Source organism: Poeciliopsis prolifica, unplaced genomic scaffold, assembly GCF_027474105.1.
Source record: "Poeciliopsis prolifica strain line A6 unplaced genomic scaffold, Auburn_PproV2 SCAFFOLD059, whole genome shotgun sequence".
Taxonomy (NCBI): Eukaryota; Metazoa; Chordata; class Actinopteri; order Cyprinodontiformes; family Poeciliidae; genus Poeciliopsis; species Poeciliopsis prolifica.
In genome coordinates, this window is record NW_026562434.1 from 1,793,361 (window position 1) to 1,809,440 (window position 16,080).

Consider the following 16,080-nt stretch of genomic DNA (forward strand, 5'->3'; position numbering starts at 1 on the left):
TTTCTGAGACCAACATGTTGGTTTAAATGACTGAGAGAACAGTTTGGTGATCTTAGTGTTGAGCTCTGACATGGAGCAGAACCAGGAATCATTTCCAGTCTGACCATCCAAGGAGGATCTGATGGAGCTTCAATCAGAACCAGATGGTCCGTTAGAGACACTGAAGCCCACTGCTCAATCAGATCCACCAAATATTTAGTTTCACTGTAGAAATGGTTGATAATCTGCCATGTTGGATGATGTTTGAACTTCAGAGGTGGAATCATAAAAATAATTTACAGAAAATGTTTTATTTCAGAATGAATCTGTCTTTTGTCAGATTTTAGAGAAAGATGCAAATATCATCCTAGAAATAAAATTAATTTCTGTCTATTTGTTCTTGTGTTAATATTAATATCAGACAAAATAAATGAATGTTTCATTTGGAAAAATTAGGCTTAAACAAAACAGAATAAAACACAGTTAAATGTTTCTGGTCCAAATGTCATGTCAACATTATAGTTTATAAGAGTGAGTCCTGACTGAGGATTTATAAGATTCTTTCTGTATGGAGTCAATAACTGTCCAATGAATGATGGTTAAATTGATGTCAGGTAAACATCAGATCAGATTTAGAGATTCTGTTAACTAGTGAAGCTCTGGGTAGAGACTGTGGATCCAAACGGACCTGTTTGATTTTTGTACAAAGGATCCAGTTGAACTTTATTGTGTTCATAGTAACATGTTCATTATTGGAACATGTTTTCATGGAGACATCATACGTATTACATCTTTGACGTATGAAAAGAAAAATAACCTGAAATTCAGTCCAATGTTTTCATGACAACAGAACCCAACAGAACTTATCATCACATGGCCACAATAACAGATATAAACAGAAGTTACAGCAGTTAGAAACAGCTCACCTCTCTGATGGTGGAGATCCAGGAGATTTAAAGTTAATGATCCGATACTTTGACCTGTTACTCTTAAAGGACACACAGCTGGGTTCTGGTTCTGGTTCTGGTTCTGGTTTGAGTCTCTGATGGATCCTGACAGAAACATGATGATTAAAACTTAATCAGCAAAGAGGAGCAGCAGCAGCTTCATCACCACGTCTGTTCTGGCCTGATATAGTGAACGCTGTGTGAAAAGGGCTGTGGACAGTTAGAGATGGTGACCTCACCTCTGACCTTTGCTCTGGCTCTCATCTTCCCCACACAGAGTGGTTTTAGAGGGAGGGACTCCCTCCTCTCTGTCCTCACACTGATCCATGCTGCTGAATCCACATCAGCTCACACACACTTTCTAGCTTCACCTGCAGAGGAAACACACATCATTCATCTGCACATCAACTCTGATCATCCTTTACATCATTAGTGCTGGAAAAAGATCAGCTGCTCCTCCTCTGATTGGCTCTTCTTCTCTGCTTCATATCAGTGTCAGGTGAATGCAGTCAGACAGCAGAGAGGCAGAGGAAGCTGCCATCAGCTGCTGCACTTCTACTATCAGTCCACTAGATGGAGACATGGAGCAACATTTACATTCACTGATTCAACCTGAACAACAGGAAGGATTTTAGTTAATTATTAATCTCTACAAGTGGATTAAATGCAATTCAGATTAAGTATTAAGTAATTTGACTGAATTAAACACATCTTACTATAGCAGCATTTGTCCTACTTCCTTTAGAATGAAAGTAGGACAAATTTGTTGTGTTTGAATTTAATGGTGGAGACCAGAGTTTGATGGAATGGGAAAAATCATGAATCAATTTGTTGAGACCAGAACAAAAACATCAAATGTTCATCTTCTTTGATTCTAGTTCATCAATAATCCTGTAGATTAACCTTCAAACAACAGAGATTAAAGTTTGATCTGAAATTAAAGGTGAACATTTTCTCCAAACATCAGAGAGAAAAATAACAAACTGGCTGTAAAGTTTCTGAAGACAAAGTTCATGTAGAAAACAAAGCAAACTTACAGTTTGTTCAGACGATCCAAAGAGTTGAACAAGAAAATGTGATCAACAAACTGAGACCCAACAGAACCAGACTGGTACCAAACCTTCACAGGCCAAACTGGTTTGACTGGTTTGACTGAGAACTGTCAGATGAAAGTTTATCTGTTGACGTCTGAAGACATAAAATCTACTCATAACTCTCAGTTTGAACACAAATGTTCTGCTGCTGTTATTCTGCTGATTCAGGTTCTGTTCAGTTCCAATGGAACCAGAATCTGTTTTAACTTGGAACCAACTGGACTCTTCATTGGTGGGGAAACTACAACCTGAATGACGTCTGATTATTAAACAGATGAAAGGTTTTTAAATGATCCAAATATGACTGATAAAAAGTTATCAGAACCAGAACCTGTTGAGTTGGCAGCTTGTTGGATGTTTGGAGGAGAACCTGAACATTTAACCACCGGGTTTTACAGGAGGTTCTGGATTCTGACTCAGGAACCTGAACAATGAAAGATGAAACCAGTGACTCCTTGAAAATGGGATGTTTGGATCTGAATAAGCAGTGAACATGTTCTCTAAACATCAGAGAGCAAAAACTAGCAGGAAAGTTCCTAAACTCAAAGTTCAAGTAGGATAAAAAAAATAAAACTTACTGTTTGTTCAATCGATCCAAATGGTTGATGAAGAAAATCTGAGCAACAATCAGACTGGAAACACCTTAAACATGAATTCAAACTGAAAGAAAATGTAACAGATGTTGTATAACTTCTTACCTGATTTGTAGTTTCTTCTATCAGAGCCAAGCCCCGCCCCTTTCTGTTTGCTGCAGCGAGGCGAGAGGTCTCACTCTGAACAATATCTCTTGTATCTAATCAGATGCTCTGTGCCAGAATTCTAGTATTTTAATATATTTATTGTTTTGTCTTAAAACTTTACGATTTCATAACATTTTATATTTTGTTTGTGTCAAATAAAAACCTGCTAATTGTTTTTTTTTTGTTTTTTTCAATTGATTGTTCAATTATTTCTGTTTTACTTTTTACTTTTTGTTGCCGTCGCTGACCCAAAACATTTTTACAATGCAAAACAAAGTAAGTGACAGTAAATAAAATTCTATTTAAAACAATTACATTGACACACTTCAAGTGTTTTTTCTGCTGTACTAAAAAAACAATCACAGTTTACCTTGACAGGTAATTGTCAGTTACATCAAGTACAAATAAAAACTGATCTTTGGAGTTTAAAAACAGTATTTTTAAATCATTAGTACAGCAAATGTATTGCAACGTTTTAAAGAAACTCATTTCTGCCAATCTAGTGAAAGTAAAGCCTTTTATCTCATAATTATGGCTCAGCTAAATCACTATTATGACTCATAATAGCAAAGTTTTAGTGGAGATGTGGAACAGGGATACAAGTTTTGTTTTTTTCAATCAAATAGCATCCATAACTTTTAAACAGTTGCAGAAAAAAATACACTACAAAATAGCATCAAACATTGTGTGGTGAATAAAAACCATATTCATGTGGAGGAAGTGAAGGTTGTCTGTTTCTGGTGAACTCTGAAGAACCTTAGATAATATCAGTTAAAACATTTAATTTCCCTTTGGGATAAAAAAGTTATTTCTATTGAATTTGTGTCAATTAATCTCAGTATAAACTATATAATGTCCTTCCTGCAGGCATGTTGGATCAGACACGTCTCCATTTAAACACAATTTTCAGATATAATCTCAAACTGAAACAGATAAACAAGCAAACTTTTTCATTCTTCCTGTATTTTTTTCTGCTTGCATTTTTTTCTACTAGCAACATTAAAATAAAGAGACAGAAATAGAAAGAGAAACTTTATTAGAGCATAAATTTGACTTATTTTTTGCTTCCTCACAGATCTAGGTTTTCAGGTCTTCAGGTTTTCTGGTTTTCAGGTCTTCAGGTTTTGAGGTCTTCAGGTCTTCAGGTTTTCAGGTTTTCAGGTCTTCAGGTTTTCAAGTCTTCAGGTCTTCAGGTTTTCAGGTCTTCAGGTTTTCAGGTCTTCAGGTCTTCAGGTTTTCAGGTCTTCAGGTCTTCAGGTTTTCAGGGGTTCAGGTTTTCAGGTTTTCAGGGGTTCAGGTTTTCAGGTCTTCAGGTCTTCAGGTTTTCAGGTCTTCAGGTTTTCAAGTCTTCAGGTCTTCAGGTTTTCAGGTCTTCAGGTTTTCAGGTCTTCAGGTCTTCAGGTTTTCTGGTTTTCAGGTCTTCAGGTTTTCAGGTCTTCAGGTTTTCAGGTCTTCAGGTCTTCAGGTTTTCAGGTTTTCAGGTCTTCAGGTTTTCAGGTCTTCAGGTTTTCAGTACGGTCCGCACAAAGCCAGCAGGACTTTCTGATAATGTCCTTTGGTGTCGTTCTGTTAAAACAGAAATAAAAAAGCATTATTGATGTGGTTTGAAACTTAAACATAGAAACAGTTTGGGAAACGTATTTTACCACGATGTCCTCATGGAGGGTTCTGTCAAACATTGCCCGGTACTCCTCTACGACCTTCTGCAGGTCGACCTCGGAGCGGCTCACCAGGATCCGGATCAGAGTGTGATCCCTCGTACCGTGGCCCTGGTAAGGCACAAAATGGACCACATGATGTTTGAGTTGGACATTTTGATTCCTTTTCATGGATCTTAGTTTGGTTAAATTATTAGGTTATGTTAATGTAACAAAAACTGTATGTTGCATAAAAAACTGTCAACAATCTAAGAAATATAGTTTGCCAAAAGGTCCTTTCTACACTGCAAAAACTCAAAATCTTACCAAGTGGTTTTGGTTTAGTTTCTAGTGCAAATGTCTTGAAACACTTTAAATAAGACAAAACAATATCTTGCTCAAAAATAAAGATATAGGAGCTTGTCTTAAGTCAATAATTTCTTAATATTGATTTTTAAAGTTGTGATTTCACTGGCAGATTATTTTACATACAACATATATCATGTTGTAAATGAATTTCTTGTCAAAAGACTAAAATTTTCGACTTTCTATTGTCCTATTTTTTTCTAGAAAATGTCTGAGATAAATAGAAATGTCTGTTTTTTTCCAACAAAGTTTAGAATTTTCAAATTCAGACATTTCTTTGTTTTTTCTGCAACATTTATGAGATTAAACTAAACATTTCTGAACTTTTTCTAGCAAATTTTCAACTTTTCAGCCTCAGAAGTTTATCATTTTAAATGAATCTCAAATTTAAATTTTTCTTGCATATTTTGAACTTTACAAACTCAGAAATGTCAAAGAATTTTCTAGCAATTTTCTGAGATTAAAGTCAAAATTTGAGGTTTTCCAGCAAATATTTCACTTTTCAATCACAAATTTCACCTTTTTTTGCAGAGCTTTCCTGAGATTATGTAAAACTTTGAGCATTTTTAGCATTAGTGTTCTCTTCCTTTTTCTATCTCCAGTGTTATTAATACGGCATCATAAAAAACAATTTTTTTTACACATCTGGAATTTAATTACAGACAGACAAAACTGATTTTATGTCAAGACGGTTTTCCATATCACTCCAAACTAAGGAGTTTATTAAAACATGGTAAAATATGAACACTGTGGCCGTAATAATCCAGAATAATCCCTATTTTATCCATGTTATTAGTGGGATTAGGAGCAGCAGACGCGTTCACTCACCTTCATGGCCCGATTGAGTTTCAGCAAAGAAAGCCGGTGTGTTCCAGGCACATTTCACTGGACATGAAAGAGGAAACAGAAAATAAAAACTCCGTCACAGACAAAAATAACAGAGTCCAGATGTTTCTGTGTCTCCCAGCTGTGGAGCTTCAGGGTTCAGCTCAACCAGAAACTTTTCAAGATGAACAAAAAGGTGAGAAACATTTAAACCAGCAGGATTCTGCTGGAGTCAAACCAAACAAAAAATAAACCATTTTCTGTTCAGTTTGGGATCCAAGTCTAAGAGTAAAACAACATATTAGGGCCATTGCAGATAAAAAAAGAAAAAATAGCACATTTATACCAAAAATCCATAATTTTTAGAAACATTTTTAGAGCACCAGAAGTCAAACATTTTATACAAGAAACTCAAAATTTTAAGATCAATTCCAAAAATGTTCTACCAAAAAATGCAGAAATTTTAGTTTTCAAACTTTTTAAATTAATTTCAGAACATTTTGAGAAATGCTCAGTTTACACTCTAGTCTGAAAACTTGAAAAAATAAAAAAGTCAAACACTCAAAAATGTAAAAACTTTCTGAGATTGAAAAGTAAAAAAGTTGATTAGGATGTAAATGTGGAAATTATTGGATTTATAAATGCTGCCACATCTAGAACCACCACTAGAGGGAGCAATTCATCATATTTCGTTTTATTTCTAATATTCTGAATATTTAAAATGTTAAATTTTCTTTAGAAATGAATATATTTTGCATATTTCAGAGCATTAATAACTAATCATGTTATTAGTTGGGAGATTGATGAGTTGTGGTGACAGGCCTTCCCACCGATGTCGATGAGGCAATCCTCGATGTCTCCCTTCAGCTCCAACTGCAGGGCTTTAGGCAGCGTCAGGTCGCTGATGGCAGCATAATGCTGGAACGCTGGCAGGAAACAAAAACACAACTTTCATTTCAACTAATGACCTGAATATATGTTACTGCTTTTAAATACATTCCTGCTGTAAAGCAGAAGATATTGTATCCATGAGGAAAAACAGGAGAATACATGTTGGAAGTTGACTTATATTTGTGTTTTTTTTCATTGAAAACCTGAGAGTAAATGTTGAATTGGATTACACTTACCATATGGAAGAAGATTATGGCCACTAAAATATCCTGTTCAATCTAATCTAATCTCAAAATGTTGGCTTTTCCTCTGAAATCTGACTTTTTTTTCTAAATATTAGAATCCTACCACTAATCTCAAAATTCTAATTAATCTAAAATATTTTAGCTTTTCCCCAGAATTTTAAAAAATGTTTCTGAAAATGTCAAAAATTCTACCTTTAGACTCACAATCCTAATTTTAATCTCAAAATTTCTGTTTTCCTCATGTGTTAATTTTTTCTTTGAGTTCAGAATTATTTTGGAAAAAAAAACAATTCAATTAATTTTTTTTAATTGATCAAAATTTCAATTTTAATCTCAGAATTCAAAATTTTCCCAGAATTCAGTTTGTCAAAAAAGCTAGAACTCAGACTTTTTGAAAATATTAATTCACACTTTTTACATGAAAATATCAGAATCCTGAATTTAATCTCAGAAAACTTCCCCCCTAGTGGCCTGGATGCTTTCCTGTCTGATTAAAACTCAACATCGTCTCAAATTCTTGTGACATAACTTGTTCAGGTCATTGAATATTTCTCAGCCAGTCTTCTGTGGCCACAGCACTAAGACCCTTTCCGGGACTGGTCCTTTCTCACAGGCTGGGATCCGGGGGTTGGTGGACATCCAGGGGAAGACTGACACATATCAGTGAGTAGGAATTTCTTTTAAAAAGAAGTGGTGAATGATGGATATTGCAATAAAATAGAGAGTAAGAAGTGAAGAAATAAAACCCTGACAATTCTAGACACTATCAGGTAACTTAAAACAAGCAGTTAAATTCTGTGAGGACGGCGGAGTCCTTTACTCATAGAAGTAATTAAAGTCCGTGGGATGACGGAGTTCCCTGCTTGAAGAAATAAAAGAGTGAAGAAATAAAAGAGTGATAAAAATAAAAAATAAAAGAAGAAAAAAATAATAAATCATAAAAAAACTAGAAAATAATGCTTTGTAAACCTTACCTAGCTGGAGGTTTTGTAAAGCCCTACTGGGACGAAGACTGGCAAACTTCACCTGCTTCGGTATTTTGCAACCTCACCTGGTTTGAGATCTTACAAACCCCACCTGTTGTGGGAACGGGGCCCGACTAATACCCGTGTTTAAATGGACGGCGGAGTCCAGCGAAACAGGCGCTTAAATTCCGTGACAAAGAACAGAGTGTGTATGTGAGAGTGAAAGGAAATTTAAGTATCACTGGATACTTGATTTCATACCAAAACAGCAAGGAAGTAAATGGTGACCCTCTGTGGCTGCATGTAGGCAAGAAAGTTCCACTCAAAAGAGTTGAAGTGAACTTTACCACAGACAGGAAGTTTTATCACCATCTTGCTGAAAATATTCCAGTGTTAGAACACACCAGGTGTTACCCCACACTGGACCAAAACATAGTTAAAAATGGAAAAAAGAAATAAAACTAGAAGATTGAATTTGTAAAGATTGGAAGGTAGTTGAGAAACAAGAACCAGGAGCAGTTGAACCACTGGCATACTGGGTACACAAATATGGCTTTAATGGTAATTTAAGCACTGCAAACATTGCAGAATTGAGAAGGGAAATAAGAGAAAAATGTAAGGACAAAGAAAAACTGATGAATAAAGAAGGTTCTGAACAAACAGGAGTGTGGATGAAAATGGCAAATAAGAGAAGAAGGGGAAAAAAGAGCAAAAGAGCAGAAAAAGAAAGAACAAGAGGCAGAGAAAGAAAGAGATGAAGAAAAAGAAAAGAAAGTGCTGTTTTATAGAAGGGAAGATGATGAATTTATGCCAGGACCCTATCAGGGATTAATTGAGCAAGCAGGAGATATGCAAGAGCCAGAGGAAGCAGCAGCAGCAGCAACACCCTCTGTGCCTTTGCAACCTATCAAAAGAGCACCTCCAAAATATACAGCTACTCCTCGCCAGACTAGGTCCAAAGGATCAGTCTGAAACTGGTCTAAATTTTATTTAAAAAATTTTTTAAAAATGGGGAAAGAGATCAGTAAAACTAATCCAATAGACAGTCTCAAATCAAACGACTAGAAGTTCATTAAAGATCAGGATCCGTGTAAAATAAAACACTTAGATAAATGGATAACAAAGTATCATTTTGATGGCAGTCTGAACATACAGAAATCAATTCTACTGCAAGATAAATAAAACAAAAAACAAATTCAAATAAAAAAAATATATATATACAAAGAAGGGTGTGATGTAAAATTTTGGTTAGAAGTAGCACAAAGATGAGAGATTGGAGAGAAAAATCTAAAAAAGAATGTTGAACAGAGTGCTAGATTATACCCTGAGTTGCCCTCACCTCCAGAATATGAGGAGAAACATCATGATGTACTTTGTATGAGGTCAAAAGGAGGAATAAAATAAAAAACAAAAATTACAATAGGGACATTTTATGAATTGATTATAAAATAATAAAGAGCAGAGCTTTAGGGAGAGAAGCCCTTAACAAATAACATTCTTTTAATAATGAACAAAACTCTATTAAAATGGATCAATATTATTAGATCTACAGGACTTATTGATAATTACAGTACAGGATAAACTAGAGGTAACTCTCTGGATAAATAGAAATTGATTAAATACAGGAAAGTTTGCTGATATTTACGGGATTTGATGTCAGAAGGGTATTAAAGTTTGAAATAACTTATTGATTAATGGGAAAAAACAGTATTTGAAACAATTGAAGATATCAAAATGTGGTGACATGATTACAAGTGATTATAAATTAGGTATATAATAAACAAAAATGAAACTAAATAGAAAAGTCAGGAGGAAAACAGATGTCCTCAAAAGAGCAGGATAACTGTTCTGTGATTATTGATTAGATTGCCCAAATAAACCCCCACGCAGCTCTGATTCAGCATTGATTGCAGACTGGAGAAATGCTGTATTTACAGTTTAGGATAACTCTGTGTTTCAAAACAATTTCAGGATGAGAAAAAAAATTATGAACTAGAACTTAATAAATTGACCCCAATAAAAGGAAACTTTAGCCTTGTTTGAAATATTTAGCTAAAGAAGACTACAAAGTTAGCAACAACAAACTCCAAATGTGCAGATGAAAGATGAAACATTTGGGAAACAAATGATTGACAGAAAGTTAATGCTATGATCTCAGTGTTATGGATAAACATAAAAATACAAATCAACAGGAGACAATGTTGAAAATAAAGTAAGCGGGACAGAGCAACAGGTCTGTTCAGGAGAACAACAGGCAATAGGAACAATAGGAACTACAATAGGCAGAAGTTGTAGCTGTGCCTTATCCCCCTGATCTTGCAGCTGGTTCAACAGAAAGAAAATAGTTTGAATAGCAGATCTAAACAGCAGTTCAACATCTTAAGCTGTCATATAAAGGTGAGAACAAGTCCTGATGACTAAACATCAGTGCGTAATAAAAGGTTAAGAATGTAAACAGAAGTACCCCAAACAATTTAAGTTAAAAGATGAATTTGAGATATAAATGCTAAAATCTGAATGAAACAGCAGATTTCTCCTGCTGCCATGAAATACTTCCTTTCACAAGGTGAGGGAAAGTTTGTGAAGGAGGTGCAAAATTGTTTTATGGCCCATCTAAGTTCAAAGAACCATTTTCTTTTAGAGTGGATTGTTTAAGCATGCAAATTAATTGAGATTAATGAAATAATATGGAAATGTTAAATGTACATTTTTAACATCAAAACGCTGGGTCTAAAAAATTGGTAAACACCTTGTCAAACATTAGTTAAAATTCTTTAGGACAGTTTGTAAAAATAAATATACTTTTATAGTAATGTACAACTGTAAAGAAAATACTAATTTGGTACTGTGATCTTTTGAGAGGACATTATCTAATTTAATGTCTCAATTTATGCTTTGATGAGAAAAAGACTGTTTGTTAGTTCTAGTGATAAGATCAGAATAACTTAGGAATGTGCTGGTTATGAATCTCCTGTGGGGAGGTTGCAAGTTGGTGAGAAAGGACAAATGCAGCAATAAAGCTGATAGCTAAAAGGAACCTAAGAACTATACAAAAACAAGGAAAAGTATATAAAATATATTAAGAGTAATATATTTTATCCACATTGTGATCACAGCCAAGACTGTTTGCTTGCTAATCTGTTCATATAAGAATTATCAAATAAACAAAGACGCATTAATAAATGTTTTTAATGATTCTACAATGGAGAAATTCTGAAAAGTTGTTCTAGATCCCTGAATATTGAGAACAAAAGATCAAGAAAGTTGAGAAGTGAATCTATAACCATTTATGTTTTGCAAGGGAGTTAAAACATTATAAAATTCTGCAAATTAAAAAATTGTTAATGAGTAAGATGATGTGATGAACTTTAAAACTATAATGTGAAGTGTTTTGGAAAAAAATAGAGTCATCTTGAAGGTTTAAATCTTCCTAAAAGATAAATGATATGTTTGTTGTGAATGTTTTCTTTTAAGAAAAGGGCAGTGATCTTTAACAAAATAGTAAACAAATTAATAAAGATAAACATCAACAACAACAAATTTATTAGAACAATCCTGAGAATAAAATAAAGAAATTAAGAGGTCTTTAAACTATTAAGTTATGGAAGTAAGTTGAAATTTAAGGAATCTCCTTAATGAAGGAATTTGTTGAGATCTTAAATTGTTGAAAATTAGGGACAGTGGTATTTAAGTATTTGATGCATCTAAAATGGAATAGATCATTCTAAACTAAAGGAAATTAATCTATATTTTATTGAAACTGACAACATGTTTCAACAGCAGGAAATTACTAATTGTTATAAGGCCCTAATAAAAGGTAGTGATCTTTTTAGAATGTGCACATGGTAATTACAATCTTGAAGACTAAATTAAAAACAGGAAAACATTAAAAAATGCTAAAACATTTGGAAAATATTTGAAGTTTCAATATATACTTTTGAACAAATTTGAGCGAAAGAAAAATGTAGATAATAGACTGACTGTGACTGACCACGACGAGACTAAATGTTTTATGTTTTTGTTTGTTGTGTTATTGTTTGTTTGTGATTACATAGTATGACTTTGTGTGATTAGAATAAAATCAGAAAATAAAATGAAAATAGCAAACAAATTGTACACAGAAGTTGAGAAAGTGATCACATTATTCATTTGATATTAGAAAATAAAGTAACTAATTACTTTGATTTGAAAAGAAAAGAACGCGTGGATAAAGTAACCTGGTTTCTGACTGAGGCTTAGAAATTTTAAATCCAGGATTAATTGATTAATGGACGTTAAATTGACACATTTTTGGAAATTGGACAATTTGGGATTTTGATTTAATTTTGGAAAGGCTAATTTTCATTAAAAGTGAGAACAGTATTTTGGAGAAGAACCGACTAGAAACATCTTTTGGAGGATAAAAGGAAATGTTCTACCTTGTGAAATTTGACAAAACGTTATGATAGGTAGCAATTCTTTGAAGACACTCGGTTAATTGATCAAATATAAAAACAGAAACAATAGTAGCGAAACTAAAGGTGTTGGATGTAGAAAAATAATCTATCATGCATAAAAGATACCTGGAACAGTAAAATGGAGAAAGAAAACTTAGCATTGAATAGTAAGGATTTGTTTTAAGGTACAATGATGAATCTGTTCCATCAGAATTTTTATTTGCAGTAGTGGACTTTGATTGATGTATTTCCATATAGAAAATACTTCAAAAAGGGGGAAATTGTTGAGATTATATTGAAACTTATGAAACATAGAAAACATTTTTAAGAAAGAAAGAAAAAATAAATAAAAATTTATTTAAAATGTTTCAATATGGGAATGTTTAAATGTAAATTACAAGTCAGATTTGAAATTGAAAAATAATCTACTGACATTTAAACAGGAACAGAACAGGATGAGCAGCAAATGAATAAAATGTGTTTATTGTTCAATAAAAGCATGAAGTACAACGGCAGTAAATATGCAAAAAAACATTTGAATCCAAGATGAATTTAAAATATAAGAGATAACAGAAACAAAAATTATTCAGTGATTGAGAAAAACTGCAGTAAATTCAAAGAATCTGATGATAAATGAAAGGAAAAAAATCAAGAGAGAGAGAAAAAACATCCTGAGATTCATTGTGAATTTTTGACTGGAAAATGATAAAACATGTTGATCCAGTTATAATCCTGGAATAATCCTGGAATAATCCTGGAATAATCCCAGGATTGTGTAGAAGAGTTTAACCAAGACACAGATTGGATCCATGAAAATATATTTCTGAATGAAACAGACATATAGAGACAGAACTATCATTTAAGCAGTGAGATTTTCTAGCAGGATGAAAAACTTTAGACTCTTTAGACTCAAATCACCTCAGAAACACTGAAGAGGAACCAGAACTGGTCCAACAGACTGTAAATCCAGGAATCAGAGGTTCAGTGAATGTGGTGTTGAAGGTGTGGAGGAGGATCAGTGAGTCAGAGGAGACTCTGTAGAAGGACAGAATGCCAGCAGGACAGTCCACATACACTGCTACTCTGTTAGAGACAGAGGAGGAGGAGAGACGAGTTTGTCTGTCATTGTGCCAAACAGAGTAACCATTAACATCAGAGCATCTCAGACTCCAGGAATGATCATTATATCCAAACACACAGTCTGTACTGTCTCCTTTCCTCCTGATTCTTCTGTAACTCACTGATATAAAAACATCTCCTTTCCACTCGACCTCCCAGTAACAGCGACCAGTCAGACCAGTTCTACACAGCAGCTGATACCAGAAATCAAATCTGTCTGCATGATCAGGATATGACTGAAGCTCCTTCACACGTGTCACCTTCCTGTTGTCTTCAGACAGTTTGAGGTCTCTGCTCACTGTGTTTGTGTCGATGGTGAGTTGACAGGAATCTGATGGAGAGAACAAACACAATCCAGCTGCAGTTATTGATCATTTATTGACACTTTGACTCCTGAATGAGTGATGTGACAGTTTGAAGATGGTTGAATGTGAGCTGCTTTGTTGTCATGAATCAGATGAAAACACACTTACATTTCCTCAGACCTGGAGTCAAGAATGGGCCTCCAGCAGGCTCCACCCTGAAAGGAGGAGGGGTCAGACCATCAGTCTCTTTCAGCACTTCCTCTACCAACCAGCACCACCAGGTGGCGCTGCACACATTTACAATGAGCCCATGAAGAAGAAGCAGCATCCTGAATCCAGCAGCTGCAGTAATGGCTTGTGAAAGTAATCCTCCCTCCACTGCAGAAGTTCTGGATGAGCTGATCTTGTCTTTTTATCTTTCCTAGTGAATTTATCAGAACTTTGGATCTGAACCAGTTTCTGCTCTCATTTTTACTTTTTCTACTTTTTCCATCATTCACTTCAATTCTTCCTTCATTCTGGAAAACAAGGGATTTCTTTTATTCCCTGATTTCATTCATACTTTTGATCATTTTCCAGATGTCGCCCCCTGGTGGAGATAAACTGCCACATAGATGGATCTACTAAACTTCTAAATCTCTTTGCCTTATGAATAGTTTTCTTTTTTCATGTGTTTTTTATTTTAAAACACACAAATTCATTAAAGTTGAGAGGTTTGCTTTAAATCTGAATTTATTTATTTCACTCTGAGATCTTTAAACATCCATCTGATCACCATGGAGCTGCTTTTCTTCTCCTCTTTGCTTCTGGGGGCTGATTGGTCTGAAGCTCCATCCAACATGGTTTTAATGTTTCTATCCTCAGTAAATCATCATAGGAATCTAACAGCTGAACTCCTTAGACTCCTGAATGAGTGATGTGACAGTTTGAAGATGTTGAATCAGAATAAATTCATTATTATTTCCAGCTCCTATTTAGCTCCAGGCTCTCCTCACGTTCTTAGTCAGAATAATTTTCCACAATCAGCTGAAATCTTCCTAAACACGAGTGTTAAATCAAGAACTGATCCGTTTCCTTCATCAACATCTTTTGTCTCTTTTCCATCATTCAAACATCATCAGTTCGTATCCCTAAATGTTCTTCTGCTCTTTCAGTTACTTTCAGTTTTCTGTTTCCATCCCATTATATTTCATATGCATTAAAGTTACTACATGTTATTGATAATAATTATATCTTTCTTGATCAGTTCCTCTATTTATGTTTCTTGTTTTTTTCTTCCTGTAACTGAAACATTTAAACTGATTCTAAAATCTATATTTGCTCTCAGCCATGTCTCTTTATTACTAATTATTAGCGACTGTCAACACAAATCTCTGATCAAAACTTAAATCCAAGCTGCAGTTAAGATGATTTTATTTTCTTCAATATCATCAAAGATCCAGAACATCAGTGGATAACAGATATTTGTGTCCAAAAGCATTAAAACCAGATTAACAGGTTTAAACAAAGATCAGAGATAAAAACATAAAAGCTTAAAGTGATCAGTAAAAACTAAACCTCCTCCATCATCACTGACTAAAGTCACCAGGTGAGCAACAGCTGATCTATAATCACTAACACCATGTGATCCAGCACTACATCTATACACAACACCAATAATATCTGATCTATGATGTTATTAATCTTCATATTTTAACTTCCTGTCCATCAGCCAATCAGCTTCTTGTATTTCCTCAGTAGATCCATCAGTGGAAGCCCCGCCCAGCCCATGATGCTCCTGGTTTGTGAAGACAGAGAGACAAACTGAACTCTGATAGGAAACAGTTTCAACTGATTTTCTCTCTCCAACCTCTTGGTTCCACATGGAGCTATATTTGGCCCCCTGCTGCTCTGAATACCATGTTATTGTGGTTCAGTAGATGGGTTGGTTTCCCAGGTTCATTCAGAACCATGTGGAAGATTCCTACAGTTTTTAATTGGATGTAGTTTGCAAACTTACAAAGCTAAAATTACCAGCAATATTTATAATTAAACTGTAATAAATACAAGCCAGATACTGAATTAGCAAAATAAATTTTAATCTTCAAACTAAATGTTTCCCAGCAGACTGACTAAAGACATTTCTCCCTCTTCCTCCTCTATCAGACCTTCTCTGCTCCTGCAGCAGGTTCCTCCATACCTGAGAGCTTCCAGTCTCCAGTGTGGATCCTTCAGTCCAGCCGACAGCAGCTTCACTCCTGAGTCTCCTGGATGATTGTAGCTCAGGTCCAACTCTTTCAGATGGGAGGGGTTGGAGGTCAGAGCTGAGGCCAGAGAAGCACAGCCTTCCTCTGAGAGCAAACAGCCTGATAAGCTGCAGACACACAATTCATCACATGATGAGAAAATGAGAACATTGAGGTTGAGACCAAAGTCTGAACTGGTCATTTTCACAAGAGGAAAAAAGTCAAGAAACTGGAGATCCACCTGTCAATAACATAAAATAGAAATAAAACTGTATTTCAATCTGTACGTGATATAAATCTAAATTT

The 16,080-nt window shown here is 34.7% G+C and overlaps 1 long non-coding RNA gene and 1 pseudogene across 1 annotated transcript; both read right to left on the reverse strand.

The window, feature by feature from the left end:
- Positions 1–943: 943 nt before the first annotated feature.
- LOC129379636 (uncharacterized) lies at positions 944–2,669 on the reverse strand. Its single transcript, XR_008608208.1, has 3 exons — positions 2,599–2,669; positions 1,166–1,297; positions 944–1,031 (listed from the first exon to the last, which is right to left on the reverse strand). It is a non-coding gene; the product is annotated as an uncharacterized LOC129379636 (long non-coding RNA).
- Positions 2,670–4,038: 1,369 nt separating this feature from the next.
- Positions 4,039–7,363, reverse strand: LOC129379602 (annexin A1-like; annotated as a pseudogene).
- Between the last annotated feature and the right edge of the window lie 8,717 nt (positions 7,364–16,080).